Raw genomic sequence first — 22071 nt, 5'->3', positions numbered from 1 at the left:
ATTTTGGCAACTAATTAATCATCTTGGACACATACCAAGTAAAAATCCCAAACATCTGCTGTATTACAGCTCACAAATTTCCAAGATTTGCTTGCATTTCTCAGGTCAAAATAAAATCAATACTGTGGATTTTTTTTGTTTGTTTCTTTTGGATCCTGCTCGTCATGGTAAGTAAACAGTTGTAAGACACCATTTTGGGCTCTGGGAACTTGTGATGGACATCTGTCATTATTATTTATTTTTCCTCTTTTTCTACCCAATCATACTTGGCCAATTACCCCACTCTTCCAAGCCGTCCCGGTCGCTGCTCCTCTGCTGACCCGGGGAGGGCTGCAGACTACCACATGCCTCCTCCCATACATGTGGAGTCGCCAGCAGCTTCTTCTCACCTGACATTGAGGAGTTTCACCAGGGGGATGTAGCGCATGGGAGGCGCACGCTATTCCCCCCAGTTCCCCCTCGCCCCTGAACAGGCGCCCCAACCGACCAGAGGAGGCGCTAGTGCCGCGACCATGAAACATACCCACATCCGACTTCCCACCCACAGACATGGCTAACTGTGTCTGTAGAGACGCCTGACCAAGCCGGAGGTAACACGGGCATGCAAACCAGTGATCCCCGGGTTGGTATGCAACGGAATAGACCACCACGCCACCCGGACGCCCATCTGTCATTATTTTTTACTTTTTACAGACTAATCAATTAATTGAGACAATAGTCGATAGATTAATCAATAATGAAAATAATCGTCAGTTGCAGCCCTATTGTCTTTATACTGCATAAGAATATCAGCCAACAACAACAGTATATTGTTACGGTTGATATTATTCACTGTTTTATTATTTTGTGTCCATTCACATTGGGAATTAAAATTACAATTCTGGAGACAGTCATTTTTGTGTAACTGTAGCTGTGTGGGCACCACAAATTCCAGCGATCTATTTGAAACAAAAGAGAGACGATATCGCTGTTAAGTTACTGAACAGCAAAAAAAAAAAAAAGAGGTTAAACCCAAGTTTAAGCTATTGGTGTTGAAATTTCCGTTGGCCAAAGGTCTTTTATGAACTTGTTCCGCTTATTCACACCAACAGCTTCGCTTTGTCTTTAAACTGCCCCGCTAGCTGATGTGTCTTCGCCCACTGGCTGCTGCGGCGAGCGCATAGAAAACGCAATGCGTCATGTTGACGATCCCGGGAAAGTCCTATTGGTTGGTAAACATCAAAATGAGAAACTATGAGAGCATTCATTTGTGGGATATCCACACATTAGCTATTGTCTTGAATACATAAAGCGTTGAAAAGGACATTTGTTTACGTGTGGTAAACTCTTCAGCTTCCACTTGACAACTCAAACAGGGGAAATGAGCATAAGTTGTTCATTTAACATGGCCCAGCAGATTATCAGCAGCGATAAGGAAACGTGTTTCAGGCTGCCAAACAAACAATATTGTCCCTGACAACAAAGGATATCGAATCTACAGTTCAGTCCCCGTTAATCTCAAGAACCAGAAGGAACATGGTGTCTCCAACATCAAATAACGTAGGTTTTTTCTGCCCAAAATCTACATCAGGCTCCCATGAATGGACCACTTTATTCTACTGGCCAAAGTCAATTACGCTTATTGAAACCGCCCCAACCCCACCTCGTGAATATAATGTTCTGCTACGAGACTGTGAGAGGATCACTGATGGGACACTGGTTTCTATTGCCCTTTGTATAACAGACTTGACATTTGGTGGATGTACCATGGTGAAGATGACGGTGTAACCAGGTTAAAATTAAACAGCATAGGACTGCCCCCGTTACAACGGTCACAGTAAAAAAAAACAGATGTGTCCACTTTTAGCCTTGATTCAAATGAAGCTGTGTATCATCAATCAAGATCACTAAAAAAAAAACCTGTTAAAGTTATATCAGATAAATGGTTTACAGATGGTTGATCAAACTGCCGGACTTCCTTTAGTCTGCCTGAGTGCTAGGCCATTCCTTGTAAGCCATGTGTCGATTGTCAGCATTTTTCTTTTGGGCATATCCATTTCAGTGTTGCTGCATCATCATGCGTCCATACAGAGACTTCATTTTCAGTTTGCGGATATCAGCTCTTGACTGGAGTTTAGATTTTTTTTCTATTCATCCCACGTCTTTGTACACACTGGATTTAATCTTGCTTACGTTACAGTGTGAACGCAAGTGAGTGTGAACCTTAAGAAAGACCGGAGGAAGGACTGAGGACCTCATCTTCATCCTTGGCTATTTTGCACTGAAGAGGTAGAGGAGTGCACCGTGGGATACAGATTAGCAACTCTACGCACGGCCAAGCCACAAACCTCAGAACGCATGATATGCTTATTAAAAAGATTCCAGCTGAGATGCCTTGACCATTGTTGTTTTGTTTTGTTTTGTTTTGTTTTGTTTCTGATTTAAAAGGGAATTGTCGGTCAGAGCTGCTTTTAGGATGTCATTACAGATGAAGAAGACAAGTTTATGGCTTGTCAAAGGGGAGCTGGAGACCGAGCGAGCCATCTGAGTGCTTGAAAACTGACACTCCACAGCCGGCTTAGTTAGATGCACCAACCCTAGGCTGAAATTTATGATCCTTGAAACAGGGTTCAATAAACCACTGCAAGTCCAAACCAAACACATCATCGGAGTTTTATATCCATGGGAGACACAACCCAGGCTTGTCTTTCAAACCTGGGGAAAAAAATTAACTTCCCAGAACACACAGGGGGTACATACTAAATCATGTGTTTGATGGGTTTCGCAGCTCTCTACCTTCAAGTCTATGTACATGTGTGTGTGTGTGTGTGTGTGTGTGTGTGTGTGTGTGTGTGTGTGTGTGTGTGTGTGTGTGTGTGTGTGTGCGCGCGCATGTAATCAAGTGTGACTTTGTAATTGAGCTACAAATTTACAAGTACAAGTTGCAAGTCTCTCTATTTCACATGCATACGAATGATTGTGTGGTTGCACTTGTAATGCTGTGAGTGAATGGCGTGAGTGTGCTCTATCTCGTGCTTTGCATGTGCTGTGCAGCAAATGGTCCTCACAGTGGAGCAGGGCCTGTAGCTCATGTTGACTAATGGACCTATCCGTGACGGCACAGCGGTCAGAGGCAGGAGAAGCCTGCAGAATAAAACTTTCATCTGCAGGCCAAATGACATGGCTCAGCAGCTGCAGGGCAGGACGCTGGGGAGTCAGGAGGCCTTCAGTATCAACGCTTAGTCCATCAGGCTACAGACGGAAGCCCAAACTACTGCACCGGCTACCCTGGGGAGAGTCTATTTCACATATCAACGCAGAAGGCCAGAATTACTGAAGAAGGTAAAGTATACAGAGTTCTCTGGTTATTGCGTGGTATGAAACAGCAGTCTCTGAAACACAGCAAAGTTTCCAGAATGCCGGGCTGCAAATAACAACAGGAGAAATGAGAGAGTTGACGGCGTGGACAGCTGGGGGAGGGAATGTTTTCCGTGGCACTGGAACCAGAGAGGCGCATTCCTGCTGATTCATGACAAACAAAGGAAAACGTGTTTTAATTAAATGTGTGTTAAAGACCAGGTCTGCCACAACTATAATTTGTTAGGTAGATGTTGAATAATGAGGAGGGGAACGCAGTTATGAATACATCGTAGTACACTGGAGTTTATCTCAAGGCAAATATCACAAGTGTTAGCTAGAAGGATTCAATCTCAGAGTTTATTTTCTACCCAAACAAAACTTTGGATGATTAGGGGCACCTGGGTAGCGTGGCGGTCTATTCCGTTGCCTAGCAACACGGAGGATCGCCGGTTCGAATCTCTGTTACCTCTGGCTTGGTCGGGCACCCCAGCAGACACAATTGGCCGTGTCTGCAGGTGGGAAGCTGGATGTGGGTGTGTGTACTGGTTGCTGCACTAGCACCTCCTCTGGTCGTTCAGGGTGCCTGTTCGGGGGGGAACTGGGGGGAACAGCGTGATCCTCCCATGCGCTACGTCCCCCTGGCGAAACTTCTCACTGTCAGGTGAAAAGAAGCAGCTGGCGACGCCACATGTATCGGAGGAGGCATGTGGTAGTCTGCAGCCTTCCCTGGATCGGCAGAGGGGGTGGAGCAGCAACCAGGATGGCTTGGAGGAGTGGGGTACAATTGGGGAGAAAACATAAATACAATTTGGACAATGAGCTCAAATATTTCGATCTGTCAAGACTGTGACATGACAGAGAGAACATCTCATTTAAGAAGGTATCAGCATGCGTAAATGAACAAATAACAGTGTTCCACAATATGAACCAACACAAGAACAAGCCCACAACCACAGGCAGCCCCTTCTGACTTCGGCACGTCTTTGCCAATGTCCTCGGTAGAGACTGCCAACAATGGATCAGCCCAAAAACTGAAATAGAAATGGGGATAATTTCCTTGACCACATCCTATTTTGTCTTGATACTGGGCCAGAGAGGGGGGAAAAGCCAAATGCCTCAAAAGGGGAAACATCTGCACAATCTTTAGGGCTCTAATCTGCAACTTTGCCAGCTGGCTGCAAAAAAAAAAGAAAGGTGATTGGTACACTGTTCCTTTTCTTTCCCTGGGATAGTCTGATATACCCTTAGAATATCACTGGAGTGAAGGGATTTTTCAATGACAGCATAAAGTAACTACTAAACAAGTTCAGGCAGATTTGTATTCATATGTAAAATGGGTCGAGTTTTTGCTGTGGCACTATGCCCATTCTTCTATGCTTTTACAAAGAACTAATTTTTGAGGCTTGCGTCAAGAGCAATAAGCAAACTTGTTCAATTCATGTTTAACGGCTAACGTTCATGACAGCGAGAGACACTGCATCACACGTGGGTGGCTTCAGATCTCTCTGTGCGACAGTCAGATATAATCCAGAGGCCTCTTGTCGGGCCTGCTGTGACCCCACAGTCGCCCATGTTATCATCTGAACCAGAATGGCTGGAAGATACTGGCGTGAGTAGTGACTGGTGCCAAGCTACATACATTATCCCCAAAACTGGAGCTCTGCCTGGAGAAAGGCCACAGATACTAAACAACCTCAGCTGTGAGCTTCTGGTCTACATGGTGGAGGTTTTCAATACATTGTTTGCATTCGTTTGGTGCAATTCTGGCACACGTTTTTGGGGCACATCCCATGGGTAGGCCTTAACCATAACTTAGCACCTATCATTATCCAGGATGAACTTTTCAAGTTTCTGATGAAGACTGCTTAGTCGAAACATTAACTGTGCTGGAATAAATCCGTTTTGGAGGATCTCATCAAGTGTGCAAGTCCTATATCTCTGAGTCCTGCTCAAAGTCTGTTGGAAAGATGTGAGCCATGCAACTATTTAATCACATCCTTGCTGTTGCAAATCCTACAATATTAATAAAAATATTAGTATTATTATCGTCGATATATTCTACAAGCCAGGATGAAATTATTATGGTCATTATCATTATATCCACAGAGCATGTGGGTAAGAACAAAGATCCTTTTTTCCCAGCCGAAGTCCTACTCACTTACTTTAAAGATTACTATTGCATACTGAGACCAGTCACTAAAACCTGCCAAAAAGAAGGGGTGTGTGTGTGTGTGTGTGTGGGTGGGGGGGGGGGTCCCTCAGATCCTAATTGCTCCGACAAAGTGCCCTACTCTGTCATTTGTTCTCAGACAGGCCCTTCCTGTAAGGCTGGCGGGATCGCCATGCAAAGCGGGATGAAAAGTTAAGATAAGGTTTGTGTGCTCCCGCTGTTGTGCCACAGAAGACAACTGACGTCAGGGAGTGCCAGGCATGCAAATGACCCGCCCTTGTGCATTGTGTTTATTCCCAGCTGGAGGCCAAGAGAGAAAGAGGCTTGCCTGAGGTGTGACGCATAATACAGCAGGTTTATCAAAGACGAGATACGTGGGACGATGAATGAGGGACAGCAGGGTGACTCAGAGGTTCTTACCCATTTACCCTTGAGATGGATGCGGGTTGTGTGTGTTTGTGTGTGTGTGTGTGTGTGTGTGTGTGTGTGTGTGTGTGTGTGTGTGTGTATGTGTGTGTGTGTGAACCGAGAAGAAAGTGTGCGATAACATCCATGCCAGAGTGACAGAGGAAATTACATCCATGTTCTGTATTCCTTCTGCATCACGTGCAACACATTAAAACGTATTCTGTATGTATCATTTGCAAGTTTAATGCATTTTGTCTCTCATTTAAGTTTACATGTACTGCACACAAAACATGACACCCGTTAGCTCACTGATCCATCTGAAACATCCAAGATAACTACTGAGGGTGAAAGTAACATGTAACAGAAAGATCGGAGTGAACATCGAACCCCATGTTTTTTAGTGTGTGTGTGTGTGTGTGTGTGTGTGTGTGTGTGTGTGTGTGTGTGTGTGTTTGTGTGTGTGTGTGTGTGTGTGTGTGTGTGTGAGTGTGTTTGTGTGTGTGTGAGAGAGAGAGTGTGTGTTTGTGTGTGCATGTGTATTACAGCTCTTTGACCACCTTTACCTTTGAGTGTGGATTACCACAGGAGGACATTATTCGTTCTATATACATTGGTGAGGAGTTTATTTTGGCTGCTGTTGGCTGAGGGGCCCTGAGTCAACACACCCTAATGAGAAGGAGAGCTGGAGAGATTGTGGGAGGGTTGGCTGCTTTCTGACTGTTGATCCAGCTGGTAGTTGCTGACAGTGTTTAATTCACGCCATCCTGCAGAAATGCTAAGCAGGGCTCTTGGGCCAAGTGTGCCCAACTCAAGACAGGGTAACAATGATTGACAGCCTGGAGACTAATGATCCTAATGATTATGGCTGGATAGTGGGGCGGGATCTGATGGCACCATAACGACCAGTTGACGATGTGATGACAGACTGACTGGGTCCTTTTCGCTGAGCTGCGTGATAGTGCTGGTATACCTTGAGCCAAGCAGCAACCTATATGGGCAGTAAATACCCGCATTATAACACCATATCCTTAATGAGATCCTTATTTTCCTAGCATGCAAACCACAACTTTTTTGTAGTTGATTAAAAAAAAATTTTTTTTTTGACGGTTCCCGAAAAAAACCCCGCTATGTATATGTATGATGATAAAACACAAACCCATGCATTGTTTTCTCCTTTAAGAGATGGAAGGTGGAATAGCACGTGTGTGTTTTATGCGCTCATGTCTCTTCCTCTCAGCCCGCAGCAGTCATCGCAGAGCGCTCCACACACAATGTTCACAGGATACCAGGAAAACCCCACACCCCATCCTCTACTCATAATGGCCTTTTCCCTCACAGCGAAGCTTTCATCTCTCTGGCCAGTGGTGGTTGTTGACAGACCCCTGCCCTCTACACGCCATTCTATCACCCACCCCATCCCACCTTCTGAGCACGCGCCCGGGCCATGTGACTGGCCGCCACGTCCATTTGCGGTGCAGTTGGGCGCGGCGGGTCACTTACAGTGGTGGAGATACGGTGACACATTAACTGCGGGTAGAGAGAGATCACCAGCCAACTTTCCCTTTCAGTTTGGACAGTACTCTCACTCTTCTCTCTCTCCTCCACATACAAGTGCTGCAGCCCTACATTTCTCTCCCCACCTCTGTGACAAAACCTTCTCTATCCCTTTTTCCCCCCCTGCCTTTCAGTCAAATTCTGTTTGAAGTCATCTTAAAACTACTGAGGAAAGACGTGGTAATAGGCTAACTGTGCTGGAAATGTTCCTGCATTCTGATAGCACGTCTGCCCTTCACATTGTCATCACTTTTAGAAATAAAACTTCTCTGAGTCTTCAGGAAACTTGGCATGCACCGAGTTTGAACCAAGTGGAGTCAGATTCCCGTTCCAGAAGAGGAATTGAAGGTAATGCTTTAGGGTACACATTCCACTCCTGTGACATCATCCCTCCTATTCTTCCACCCTGCATTCAAATGCAATGTGTGCTGCCGTGTCGCTCCTTGGACAATGGTTGGCACGGAAACAACATGGCTGGATTTCTTTTTTAAAAATATCTGCAAAACCTTTCGCTAAATCCACGCTGGTCCACAGCTGTGAGTCATAACTCTGGGAGCTCCGTGGGCCTCTCCTGAGCTTTGCACCAAGCTTGCAGCAGCATCTTAATGCGGGTGGTTGATCGGTTTAAGTGTACCAAAACAGGCGTACCTGCACCTACCACGCAGTATACCCGACTGTGTTCACGTCCCTGTACCATGTGCATGCCGGAGGGATTGGTTTGCTACTGGTCTACACGACAAAAGGCGCTCTGCTGCGAGCTCAGCATCGGTGCCAGTAGGAAAAGCCAGTGGTCTCAAAATAGCAGCTTTCCACTATACTGCGCACATGTCAAAATGCGTGACCTGTGACCAGCTCTTATAGGGTACAGGACAAATTTGTTGTGGAAATACTATGACATCCAGGAGTCCTTTGTTGCTGGTGTGTTTCTAATCTTAACAGGATTATACACCCAGCTAAATAACCATTTCATATCAGGGAAGATACACGCATTGCAATTCTTTGCTCGTAAACAAAAGGTCATGTAGCTTTGAATGTGAAGTAATAATAGTTGTTCAGTCATGCGGCTTCAGAGATGGGCTTAAAAAGAGAGCCCAGCATGAAGGGTTACGGGCTGGCATTGAGATAACCAACAAAAGAGCCAAGTCTGGAACCATTACATAATATACAAAACAAAGAACACCTCCCCCTCCACAAACCACTCTGCAACACAAAGTCCATACCCCTCCACAAAATACCATTGTCATCTACTTTTCATCTGAAAGTCCATGGGGAAAAAGTAAGGGAAGGCCATTTACACAGTTTAAATCACCATTAACTTTGGTTTGCTTGGTGGCTGGTTTATGACCGATGGTTGTGATTACATCTAAACTTGGCATTCATCTCAGGGCTCTACTGATAGTCAACAGACAGTCTAATTCATTTGGCTCAATATCACAAAACCCTTCTGTGGCATGACGACTTTTACTTTTTTACAATCTTTGGCCTTTTCTCTCATTCCCATTAGTTCATTTGTGGCAAAACCACGTGACAGCCGGACTCGCCTGCAACAGAGAAGCAGTTTTGTTTTTTTTTCTTCTTCTTCAGCGGTATGACGAACTCCCTTGTTAGGCCCTATGTGAGACCCGTCTGTTTACTGTACCAATTAAACATTTAGCACCCCGACAGCAGAGTTGACAGGCAAACATCAGTGGCCCAAATACAGAGAGGAGAAAATTTCACGGTGTGTCTTAAAGATTTTAACACTTTCCCTGCAATGTGTCATGTGGAAACTCCCTCCCTCCATTGTGCTTTATGGGACGTGCACGGGTGCTCAGATGAGGGAAAAGATGAGCTGAAGTAGACACCCGAGTCCCACAGACATGTAAAACACTTGAGGCAAGAAACAAGTGATTCATTGAGCAAACAATTACATATATATATATATATATAATATATATATATATAATATATATATATATATATATATATATATATATATATATATATATATATATATATATATATATATATATATATGTTTGCATAAGCCTTAACCAAAAGTAAAGGGGTGTATAGGAAATTTCCAGATTCTGGGAGTGGATTGGATAGTGTGGGTGTGAAACTTTCAATCTGCTCCACTTACATACTAATCATGTCAAGACATTAAGTTATTTTCCATTTCTCAGCAGCGGGAAAAAAAAGAAGCTTCATGTTAACCGTCAAGAAGTGACACGTTAGTTTAGACTCGACCAAACCTCAACATTGGCCATAAAACACCTTTTGTCAATGGCAGCGCTACGACTTTTCATGATTCATCACTGCGACAGATGGGGTCCTAAAACCTCCATCAGAGTCTATCTGTATGCGTCATATTTGATTAAATGTTTAACGGTATCATGTTTTGTGTTGTGCTTGTGCATGCGTGGATTATAATGCTTAATGCTAATGCCTTGCTAGGGCTGTGCTTAAAACAATTAAGTTACAGAAAGATTAAAAAAAATGTGTGATTTATTCATAATGCTAGTAGCATTTGAATGTTCACCTGCTCTACAAAGACAGCAAAATGACTGTCTACCACATAGGCTGCACTTTGATAATGCTTTTGCAGAGAAGATGACTTTTATATCTTATTTGAATTGTAAATATATATTATGTGAAATCTCCCCCCCAAAAAAGCAATGGTAAAATTTCAGTAAAATGTTCTCAGAAATGCCAACAATTAAGCCAATTCCTTATTATTTTTTTTATTTTTTTTAAGAATGTCCCCCCTTTTTCGCCCCAATTGTATCCGACTAATCACTCCACTCTCCCAAGCCATCCTGGTCGCTGCTCCATCCCCTCTGCTGTTCCGGGGAGTGCTGCAGACTACCACATTCCTCCTCCCATACATGCGGAGTCGCCAGCTGCTTCTTTTCACCTGAAAGTGAGGAGTTTCACCAGGGGGACGTAGTGCATGGGAGGATCGCGCTATTCCCCCCAATTCCCCCTCCCCCTTAAACAGGCGCCCCAACTGACCAGAGGGGGCACTAGTGCAGTGACCAGGACACATATCCACATCTGGCTTCCCACCCTCAGACGCCTGTAGGGACACCCGACCTAGCCGGAGGTAACACGAGGATTTGAACCGGTGATCCTCATGTTGGTAGGCAATGGAATAGACCACTATGCTACACGGACGCACTGATTCCTTATTTTTATACCATTGTATGAATTTGGAGTTATCCGCCAACACTTTCAAATTCGGTAAATGACAGAAGATTCTTGGTTAATGCAACCCCTGTCTGAAAAAATGTGGTAGTATTACTGGTAAATCTAAATATAAACCTGTGCCAACAACAGTCAGAGAGGAGCAGCAATAAGGAGAGAATAGGTGAAGAATGAGTGGGTGGGCTGAGTTTAAAAACAAACTCATGAATAATACATGAATGGGATGTGGCCTTGGCGTGGAGAGGGCTGCAGCAGGCCTGGTCTTGGGTTGGTGGAGCCTCACAGCTGCTCTCTCCTCAAGTGACATCCAACACATTGATATATGGTTTGGTTTGGGGGGGGTGGGGATCCTTTCTCAACGGCCATGGCCTTTCATAGAGAGAGACGACAGTTTTACGGGGCTCTCATAATGGGACATTGATGAGTTTCAACACCTAACATCACTCCCTCTGGTCAGTAATAATGCCCCGGGTGGCACATTTGTATAGAAAAAAAGACAGATGGTGATGTTATGCACCAAGGAGGTGAATGGTGGTGGTGGTTACCATCTTGCTTTTTTTTTTTGTTTGAATAAATGCACGTTTTAAAACTCCCACCACCAGCTTTCGTGCATTGTACAAATTAACTGGCAAATTGGTGGAGTGAAAGCACTGATGAAACTTGGCTTTGGCAATGCTAATGGAGCTAAATGAGCTCGACTAGACATGATGTCTCAGACTAAGTAAACAGCCATAAAATGGCCTTTTCACACTTTCATCCACTTCCCAAGTTTGTACTAAAGTATTGAGTGGGGCCTACCATATAGTGTTCCTTTAACTCCACAGAGGCCCACAACCATCCAGAGGATCCTTTGATTCCCTTTCTAAAAGATAATGTTTGGACAAATCGGTTATTAAGAAAGCCAATTCCAACATTCGCTCTCTGATGAGAATGGAACGGGTGAATGCATTAAGCGAAACATTTTTGAAGTAAAAATGAGAGGATGTGGGGGAAGAACATGTACTTACACTACCGTTCAAAAGTTTGGGATCACCCAAACAATTTTGTGTTTTCCATGAAAAGTCACACTTATTCACCACCATATGTTGTGAAATGAATAGAAAATAGAGTCAAGACATTGACAAGGTTAGAAATAATGATTTGTATTTGAAATAAGATTTTTTTTACATCAAACTTTACTTTCGTCAAAGAATCCTCCATTTGCAGCAATTACAGCATTGCAGACCTTTGGCATTCTAGCTGTTAATTTGTTGAGGTAATCTGGAGAAATTGCACCCCACGCTTCCAGAGGCAGCTCCCACAAGTTGGATTGGTTGGATGGGCACTTCTTGCGTACCATACGGTCAAGCTGCTCCCACAACAGCTCAATGGGGTTCAGATCTGGTGACTGCGCTGGCCACTCCATTACCGATAGAATACCAGCTGCCTGCTTCTGCTCTAAATAGTTCTTGCACAATTTGGAGGCGTGTTTAGGGTCATTGTCCTGTTGTAGGATGAAATTGGCTCCAATCAAGCGCTGTCCACTGGGTATGGCATGGCGTTGCAAAATGGAGTGATAGCCTTCCTTATTCAGAATCCCTTTTACCCTGTACAAATCTCCCACCTTACCAGCACCAAAGCAACCCCAGACCATCACATTACCTCCACCATGCTTAACAGATGGCGTCAGGCATTCTTCCAGCATCTTTTCATTTGTTCTGCGTCTCACAAACGTTCTTCTTTGTGACCCAAACACCTCAAACTTGGATTCATCCGTCCACAACACTTTTTTCCAGTCTTCCTCTGTCCAATGTCTGTGTTCTTTTGCCCATCTTAATCTTTTTCTTTTATTGGTCAGTCTCAGATATGGCTTTTTCTTTGCCACTCTGCCCTGAAGCCCAGAATCCCGCAGCCGCCTCTTCACTGTAGATGTTGACACTGGTGTTTTGCGGGTACTATTTAATGAAGATGCCAGTTGGGGACCTGTGAGGCGTCTGTTTCTCAAACTAGAGACTCTAATGTACTTATCTTCTTGCTCAGTTGTGCAATGCGGCCTCCCACTTCTTTTTCTACTCTGGTTAGAGCCTGTTTGTGCTGTCCTCTGAAGGGAGTAGTACACACCGGTGTAGGAAATCTTCAATTTCTTAGCAATTTCTCGCATGGAATAGCCTTCATTTCTAAGAACAAGAATAGACTGTCGGGTTTCAGATGAAAGTTCTCTTTTTCTGGCCATTTTGAGCATTTAATTGACCCCACAAATGTGATGCTCCAGAAACTCAATCTGCTCAAAGGAAGGTCAGTTTTGTAGCTTCTGTAACGAGCTAAACTGTTTTCAGATGTGTGAACATGATTGCACAAGGGTTTTCTAATCATCAAATAGCCTTCTGAGCCAATGAGCAAACACATTGTACCATTAGAACACTGGAGTGATAGTTGCTTGAAATGGGCCTCTATACACCTATGTAGATATTGCACCAAAAACCAGACATTTGCAGCTAGAATAGTCATTTACCACATTAGCAATGTATAAAGTGTATTTCTTTAAAGTTAAGACTAGTTTAAAGTTATCTTCATTGAAAAGTACAGTGCTTTTCCTTCAAAAGTATGGACATTTCAATGTGATCCCAAACTTTTGAACGGTAGTGTATGTAGGTATGTGCATAATACATCTGAAACACTCAAACCAGCGGCCATATGTGAGATTCATCAATTATGGATGTTAAAATGACTGAATGTAAAATAATCTCGATTGGACGGCGAACAAAAAAGGTAATTATGCAAAAAAAAATTCCTATAATTTTTGAAGTCATTTAAGGAAAAACTCGAGTTACGACAAGGATTACCAAACAGAGTTTATCATGTATTATCACACACTAACAGTCTTAAACTAATTCCTCTGACTGGGCTCCTGCATCTGTTATGTAAAACATGAACAAGCAACAGGAAGGGGTTAACGTGTGTCTCTCTGCCATCAAACCGAAAACTGTCCATCCCATCCTTGCTCTGTAGTCATCTTAAACAGCAGTTGTAGCGTGCCATTGAAAGTGCTGAGGACCTGTACGAGAAACAGGATGCCAGCATATCTCAAAAGCAATGTTGTACCCGTCTCCCTTTTTCCCTGGGATATAATTCCTTGTAATCTGGCTGTGCACCATCTGGGAGCTTCTTGCAATTTGGGTAGTAGTGATCAGGCACAGAATAGATAAGAACAGACAGCCAACTAGCAGATGTCAGTGGGACAACATGCGTGTGAGTGTGTGTGTGTGTGTGTGTGTGTGTGTGTGTGTGTGTGTGTGTGTGTGTGTGTGTGTGTGTGTGTGTGTGTGTGTGTGTGTGTGTGTGTGTATGTGTCTGTGCACATGAGAGTGTCTCTCTGCATGGAAACCATTGGCATTAGGGGTTCATAAATAACTGACATTGTGTGATGACGGCCGCTGACATCTTTGTAAAGAAATCAAGGACAGGACACGCAGAGGAGCGATCTTAATCTCTCAACTTCTGAAGCTTGGAATATGTTGACATAGTGGCTTAATTACCCTGCCCTAAGGGCTATCGTTTTTGTTTGTTTGTTTGTTTGTTCTGTCTGTTAACTCTACAGTTAAAATGGCTGAAACAAATTTTGAGGAAAAACTGGGCAATGTTGACAATGTTCCCTTGATGACCTTATTAAATGTGGTGGGTAATTGGGGTCAAGGTCACAGTGAAATGGTAAATGGATTGCATTTATATGCTACTTTTCTTGTCTACCGACCACTCAAAGTGCTTTACAGTGCCTCACATCCACCCATTCATACGCTGATGATGGAGGCTGCCATTGAAGGCACCAACCTGCTCATCCGAAGCAGTAAGGGGTTCAGTGTCTTGCTCAAGGACACTTTGACATGCTCTCTGGAGGAGTTGGGGATTGAACCAGTGACCTTCCGATTACTTGACAACCCACACTACCACCTGAGCCATGCTGCCACGTAAGTCACGAAAAAGGTCAAAGTCACTTTGGCCGTAACTTTCTGAAGAGATCCAATGCACTTCAAATTCAACCCAAAAATGTTTGCCTTTTTATTTCAAAGATATATTCCTATTGTTTGCTATAGTGGGAAATGCATTGTTTTGAAGATCAGCAGAGGTCAGAGTTCAGTGGGTCAAAGGGCAGGGCTGTTGCGCATGGCACCACTTGTTCTTAGACTGATTCATGTGTGTTACTCTCTAGGGATCGACTGATTATCGGTCTGGCCGATTATTGGCTTAGATATTTGTCATTTTTCATATTATCGTTACCAGCATATTCTTATTGGCCAAGCTCATAATTTTTTTTAAATCACATATTGAAAGTGTTTATTATTTCCTTACATACAGAAAAAAAAGGGTTTTGAAACAATCACATGAAGAGGAGAGATTTGAAAAGAGGAGAAAGGGGAAACTTGTAGAAAAACGGGAAGCAAGAACGGTCAGGGTGTGTGTTCAAAAGCATAACTACAGCATTATCAGGCGTAAAATCTATTAGACACTCCAATAAATGCAGCAATCAAATTTCGCTGCACATGAGCGAGGTTATGAAAATAAACTTCAAAATGAAGCTACAACCTCTATATAGCTGGAACTCACCTGAACATTCTTCAAGGCATTTCTAAATTTTGTAAAAGTCTTTAAACCTTCTCAGCATTGGCAACATCATTCCTTCAAAATAAATTATTGACAATTGCTTCTAAAAACGGTCATAAACATTCATAAAGGGAGAGAGCAAAGGCCAACTCTTTGGTAAACTGGTAGGGCTGTCAATGAATGTTTCAAATTCGTATATAACTGAATCGTGAAAAAAACAAAAAAAAAACACATGGGAGGGTTTTGTCTGTGTCCCATTCCTCAACTTTCGTGCCGGCTACTCCTGCTGAATCTCTAAACTGGGAGCGCACAGACTCCCGTCTACTGCAGGTAGATGGGAGTCTGTGACTATTGATAAGCACCTCATGCAACTCCACTTCAAAAAAAACCCGGACTACCCCTTTAAAGATAAGAGAAAGGGAACATAATGACACTAATGTACATTTTTCCATTCTTCAATCAAAGCCTGCTGGGAGCACTTTAACCAATTTATGTGGAATTATTTTAATATTATAATTATTCATTTTGATCAAAATTTATTTCCTGCTGTCTATGCTGTTTAATTCATTCCATTTTCATGTTTTGGAAGTTATTTATTTTTAATTAAAAAATAATTCCACTCAGATTGTTATCTAGTGCCTTGAACATCATGCACTTTATTTTTTCAAATATTTCCAGTTTTACACAAAATTCAATCAAACATACGTTCATTTAAAGGCAACCTTGTGTTGGGGTTTGTGTTGCTGTAAACGTTGACACAAATTTTTTTACATTTACTGCAACTGAATATTGGCCCCAAATATCGGTTATCAGCCTCCATAGCTTACCGATAACTGATATAGGTATTGGCCCTGAAAAAAACTATATCGGTCGACCCCTATGCAGGAAAAAATAAACATTTATAAAAGATTACTGCCCAACACCCCCCCCCCCAAAAAAAAAGTTCATGGGGTCAGAATGGGGTTCATCCACCCGAGTGGAGACCTGATGGCAGAGAGGAGGGGAGTGCCGAGTGTTCCTCGCCCTTCAGGGGGCCAGTGTTGCTCATAACAATGGTCGCAAGCTCTCACATTAACGTATAAGGTGATAAATTGGGAGGGGTGGGACCAATAACAATGGGCAGGCGGGGGTGGGTGGGGGTGGTGGGGTAATCTGACTGTCTGTAAGAACCCCCTGAGGGACATATACAGACAGACACATGCAGAACAGGCCTGTCAGCTGGCCGGGGAAACACCAGCCCAGGGAACAGGTTGGCTACAACCCCTGTGAGTTATAATAAGAACATATCAGATGCTTTACAACCTCACATGAAACAGGACAGCTCCTCAGAGAGCTGGCTGCCTCCGCCATTATTATAGCACAATATAACACCTTATTAGCCTGTTTGAGTCTGATATACAAGGCAGAGACAAGGCTGTCACTGGAAAAACTTTTGAACCTATCATGGACCTTTTAGAAAAAAAACCACAAAAAAAACCCACATTCATTAATTTATGCCCAAAGAAGTCAGAGCCGACAGCGAGGCTGGATGCCGGCTGTCTGGAGAATCCACCCAGAAGGTTGATAAGGTTATCTCTGTGATAACTCATGACCTCCCGCTGGCCTCATGCCCTCACCGGTCCATCATCAGTCACTGGGCTGCCAAACAAAAACTATCTGTGGCACTGTTGTTTGCAGAGAGGAGGGAGACTGAGACAAGGATTGCAATTAGTCATTGAGATATAAAAGAGATGGGGAAAGAGAGAGAAACAGACAGTGAGAAAATGTGAAACAAAACTTTGGTAAAAGCAAAATCATCAGAGTAGTGGTTCAGACAAAACGACTGCTCTTTATTAGGATTTTTTTGAAAGCTTTCACTCTATAGTTTTGAGATAATATCTACTTAGGACACACTGTGGCTGACTTTGGCATATGTTGCTTTCGTTAGCCTACATGTTTTCCGGCCCATTTTGGCCCCAGATTATAACTATATGTTACAAAAAGCGAAATGACACAAGACACACACACACACACACACACACACACACACACACACACGCGCACACACACACACACACACACACACACACAGTCTGCAGCAAGCAGCCAACATTAACCAGCGGTTACAGGACCCCGTCTCCTTTCTTGCTCAATTCTTTCGTCTACCACACATTCTCCACTCGCGACACGGAGCAAGAGGTTTACATGTCAGAAACCGGTACAGCCAGTGGACAGATTGCCAACTAAAATTATGGGTGGAAACTGCCATCATGGTCAATGTCTGTCTTCCCTTACCAGAGCGATGACAGGAGCCGAAATGCCAAACTTAATTCTCTAATGCTGATGAGCAAATCAGCAAAAATGACCATAATGCATCTGAAACAGGCCCAATGCCTACATTACTCTGAAGTTATCTAGATTTTGATCATCCGATCGCAGCATGTCAGCAGGAGTTTACAGATGGGGGAAATAATCTGTATGTGCTTTAGCTTTCTGTTTGGGATTTTTGAACGAACCTGATGTGTCATCGGAAAATTATCTCATTACATTTTTCTACGCCTCCTTCACAGACATCTCCCGTTTTAGGGTATGTGACATAAAACCGGCCTCCAGACTCCAAAGCAGTGTACCACAATTTGGGTAATTACACACACAAGTAAACAGTGCTCATTCACCATGTCATAAGGAGATGGCCATCCAGGTGTGAGGGAGATGTTGCATGAACCTGGGTGTTTGTCTTTTCCACCGACACCCGTGGGCGGACTACCCAGCACAACCATGCGAAGACTACTGTCATTTGAGATTTCAACCATTGTGAAGGAGGACGATGATCAAGGCAACTAGATATCTAAACCAGAACTGAGTCACTCTTCTCTTTTTTTGTCCTCTTTGAAGCCTTTCAGTAATATCTTCTGAGAATTATTGGTAAGGGTCCTATTCACACCAAGGGTCCACCCACCCCAGAAGTAGAAGTACCAGGTCTAACCTGGTGGGGACACGCCTAATATAGATAGTCCGATTTTAGCCACTTCTGTGGGGGATTTAAGTGGTTGCAGCAGCATGCAATAGAATACAGCCGAGGTAAAACAAAGGTGATAAAAAAACATTAAAAAAAAAGTGGGACGTTAAACAAAGACTAACTGAAAATAAGAACTGAACCTGTTAGGTTTATTATTTATTAGTAGTGATATTTACTTTATTTTAAACACAAAAATATTGATAAGAAATTACCTAAAATTAAAGATAATATACAGTTAGGCTGTTCATTAAAAAAGCAGCAAGAGGGCATCTGGGCGGTGTAGCGGTCTATTCCGTTGCCTACCAACATGGGGATTGCTGGTTCGAATCCCCGTGTTACTTCTGGCTTGGTTGGGTGACACAATTGGCCATGTTTGCGGGTGGGAAGCTGGATGCGAGTATGTGTCCTGGTCTCTGCACTAGCGCCTCCTCTGGTCAGTTGGGGTGCCTGTTCGGGTGGGAGGGGGAACTGGAGGGAATAGCGTGATCCTCCCACGCGCTACGTCCCCCTGGCGAAACTCCTCACTGTCAGGTGAAAAGAAGCGGCTGGCGACTCCACATGTATCGGAGGAAGCATGTGGCAGTCTGCAGCCCTCCGTGGAGCAGCGACCGGGATGGCTCAGAAGAGTGGGGTAATTGACCACGAACATTTGGGAAGATAGGGGGGGGGGGAACTCCAAAAAAAATGTAAAAAATAAAAAAGCAACAAGAACCCTAACCGGCATCAGCATGCCAGAAAAAGTTGAGTGATGTACACGAAAATATGAAAATAAAGTTTATTTGTACATAAATGAGGAATGAAGCTATGCATAGCCACATATTGCCTATAAGAGAGATCTTGCAGAGATACTGTGAGATATTAGATACACATATAAGAAATGGGATCTGTTGTAACAAACTAGGTTGAGGTAATGTTTAAAAGAAATCTTCAAGAGCTTATATTACGAACTGAACTTAAAAAAAGGAGTTAAATAGGTTCACCATATATATGCAGCTTTTGGCTTTCAAAGCTCTATTTGCAACAAATTTATCACTCGCAAGCAATGATTATGGTGACTTTATAGCGGGAAATAAAAAAGTTGCCCAGGAAGTCATTAAATCAGACTAAATTATGCACTACAATATATTCTTCAAGAATAGTCACAAAAAGTGGACCTTGCTATATTTTCTTTTCTACCACACAATGAGTTTTAGCCTAGCAAGACTGATAGGCCCAATTTACTTTACACTGCATCTTTTGCAATGTGACTATTGCACATGTGTATATACGTATAGTGATGTCAACTGAAACAACATGGGTTGTCCAGCCCTACACTGGTGATGTTGTGACTATCAAAAAGAGCTCCTGTGAATGAAATCCAATGGAGAAGGTGGAGCATAGACTCTCAATGTCCCTAGATGGGTTCATTACTCATCGTGGGAGAGCCGGTGGGGGCCGGACAGGTCTAATCCTCAGGGATGGATTTCCTGCTAAGCTTTAGCCGGGGCTCAGTCTTCTCCTGGAGTAAACTTATTCCTGCGCCATAGCGGCTCCAGAGAAACACACACAAATCTACTTCCATCTCTGCACCAACACACTCTCCATCACGCCACACGAGGAACGCTCTCACATCCGACTCGACCGGTTGGCACAACACTCCACTTATGCAAACGTCAGCCACTATCAGTGGAGGCAAAACCAGATCCATAAAGGAAAAGTCCCTATCATGTATTTGCTCCACCAACGTATTAAACTAGTTGATTCTAATCAACACCCCTCTCCAGCTAGGTAGGCGAATGAAATAAGCTGATTTTTAGAATATGGGTGAAGAAAATACACAATTTCGACTTTTACTTTATGGACCTGGTTTTGCCATCTCTGGCAGCTGTAACCATGAAACAGGAAACATGAAACAGAATTTGTACCTTTTTCTTTTTCCTGCACTTTTTCCTGCACTCAAAGATGCAGCTGTGTGATGAGAGTTTAAATATTAATTGAGGCAAAGAGGAGAACAAAAACTGGTTCACACTCCATTTAACCTACCTCAGCAAAGTAAAATCTGAGCGGTGATCTGTCAGTTTCAGCTGTCTCAACAACTACTGTTGGGCAGTCACTGGCATCGGACGTTTAGGAGTTAAAGATTCAGAGGTTTAATAAATCTGACAGGTGTGGTAGCATCAGTGGCAGTACACAGATCTCAGAAAAACTGCTTGTTTCAGCATGTTTCCAAAGCCTTCCCTGCCTTTCTGTTGTCTGTGGGTTTTGTTTTGTTTTTTGTTTTTTTGGATAGCACAGAATTGCGAAGCACACATTAAATAGTTGAGAATATGCATTATCTTCCTGTATATGTGTGATTTGCAGAGGCTCATCAGCTCCACCCTACTGTCCCAACAAGGGGCAAGGGGGAATTGTGTGCAAAGCGTCACGAGTTGGTCGGTCAAAATGCAGCTGGCAAAAGCTTTGCCAGTTTTAATCTCCAGACCACGTGACGACATTCAGTTGAAGAGATGTATTGATGAGCCCTCTACCGCCTCTCCGCAGCTACTTGCCTTGAGTGAAGCACTTGAGCCCTTAGTATCCCATCTAAGGCCACGTCTAAACTTATCTGGAAAATTTGGAATTTGCAGTTTTCATCTCGAAAATAGGTACCAATTTTCCTGTTCACACCAGCATTTTCAAATAGTTCACCTTCCGCATCGAAATGGCAAAACAATAGAAAACACTCAAGTCTTTTTTTTTATACTATTTTTCCCCTTCTTTTTCTCCCCAATTCTACTTGGCCAATTGGCCCTATTTTTTGAGCCATCCCGGTTGCTGCACCACCCCCTATGCCGATCCAGGGAGGGCTGCAGACTACCACATGCCTCCTCTGATACTTGTGGAGTCGCCAGCTGCTTCTTTCACCTGACAGTGAGGAGTTTCGCCAGGGGGACCTAGCGTGTAGGAGGATCACACTGTTCCCCCTCACCCCCCCCAAACAGGTGCCCCGACCGATCAGAGGAGGCGCTAGTGCAGCGACCAGGAAACATACCCACATCCGGGTTCCCACCCACAGACACGCCTAATTGTGTCTGTAGGGACGCCTGACCAAGAGCGAGCTAACATAGGGATTCAAACCGGTGATCCCCCGTGTTGGTAGGCAACGGAATAGACCACTATGCTACCCAGATGTTCCACTCAAGTCTTTTCTATTCTGCATGCAAACGCTGATGATGTGTGATTGTCACATGACAACCACACATCGTTAGCGTTTTTGAAAACTTCCTACACTAGTCCAAATTTTTCAAATCTATCTACAACATTTTCCATTTTCGATGGTTGAAAATGCCAGCATAGTGTGGATGGAAGGTCAAAACGGAGAAAAAGAGATCCAAGATTTTCAAATTCGTCCATGTAAATGTGATTATGGCCTTAATTTCTCAACGCTCAAAATAAAAGACAATAAAGCCCTTTGTGTGGTGGGGCAGCAGGTTGAGGGTAGCGGATGCAAACAGGCTCAATAAACTGATCCACAAGGCCGGTGACGTTATGGGGGTGGAACTGGATTCTCTGGCGGCAGTTTCTGAGAGGAGGACGCTGTTGAAATTATGTGCCATCATGGACAATGTCTCCCACCCACTCCATGACGTGCTCGTTGGGCACAGGAGTACTTTTAGTAATAGACTCATTCTGCCGAAAAGCACCACAGAGCGCCACAGGAGGTCATTCCTGCCTGTGGCCATCAAACTTTACAACTCCTCCCTCAGACTCAGACTGTCAGACACTCTGAGCTAATGGTCATTGGACTGGCTTTGTTGGGTTTTGTTTGTGCTGCTTGTTTGTGCTGCTTGTTGTGTGCTGCGGTAGCGCAGTATAGATA

The 22071-nt window shown here is 43.6% G+C and overlaps 1 protein-coding gene across 3 annotated transcripts in view; it reads right to left on the bottom strand.

Annotated features, from left to right (window-relative positions):
- The window catches only part of LOC130119024 (caskin-2-like), a 119286-nt gene that overhangs the window by 91940 nt on the left and 5275 nt on the right, over positions 1–22071 (bottom strand). The gene's annotated exons all lie outside the window — the stretch shown is intronic.

The sequence above is a fragment of the Lampris incognitus genome, chromosome 10 (genome assembly GCF_029633865.1).
Source record: "Lampris incognitus isolate fLamInc1 chromosome 10, fLamInc1.hap2, whole genome shotgun sequence".
Classification (NCBI taxonomy): domain Eukaryota; kingdom Metazoa; phylum Chordata; class Actinopteri; order Lampriformes; family Lampridae; genus Lampris; species Lampris incognitus.
Note: the sequence above shows the minus strand (reverse complement) of the source record. Positions and strands in the feature narration are given on the sequence as shown.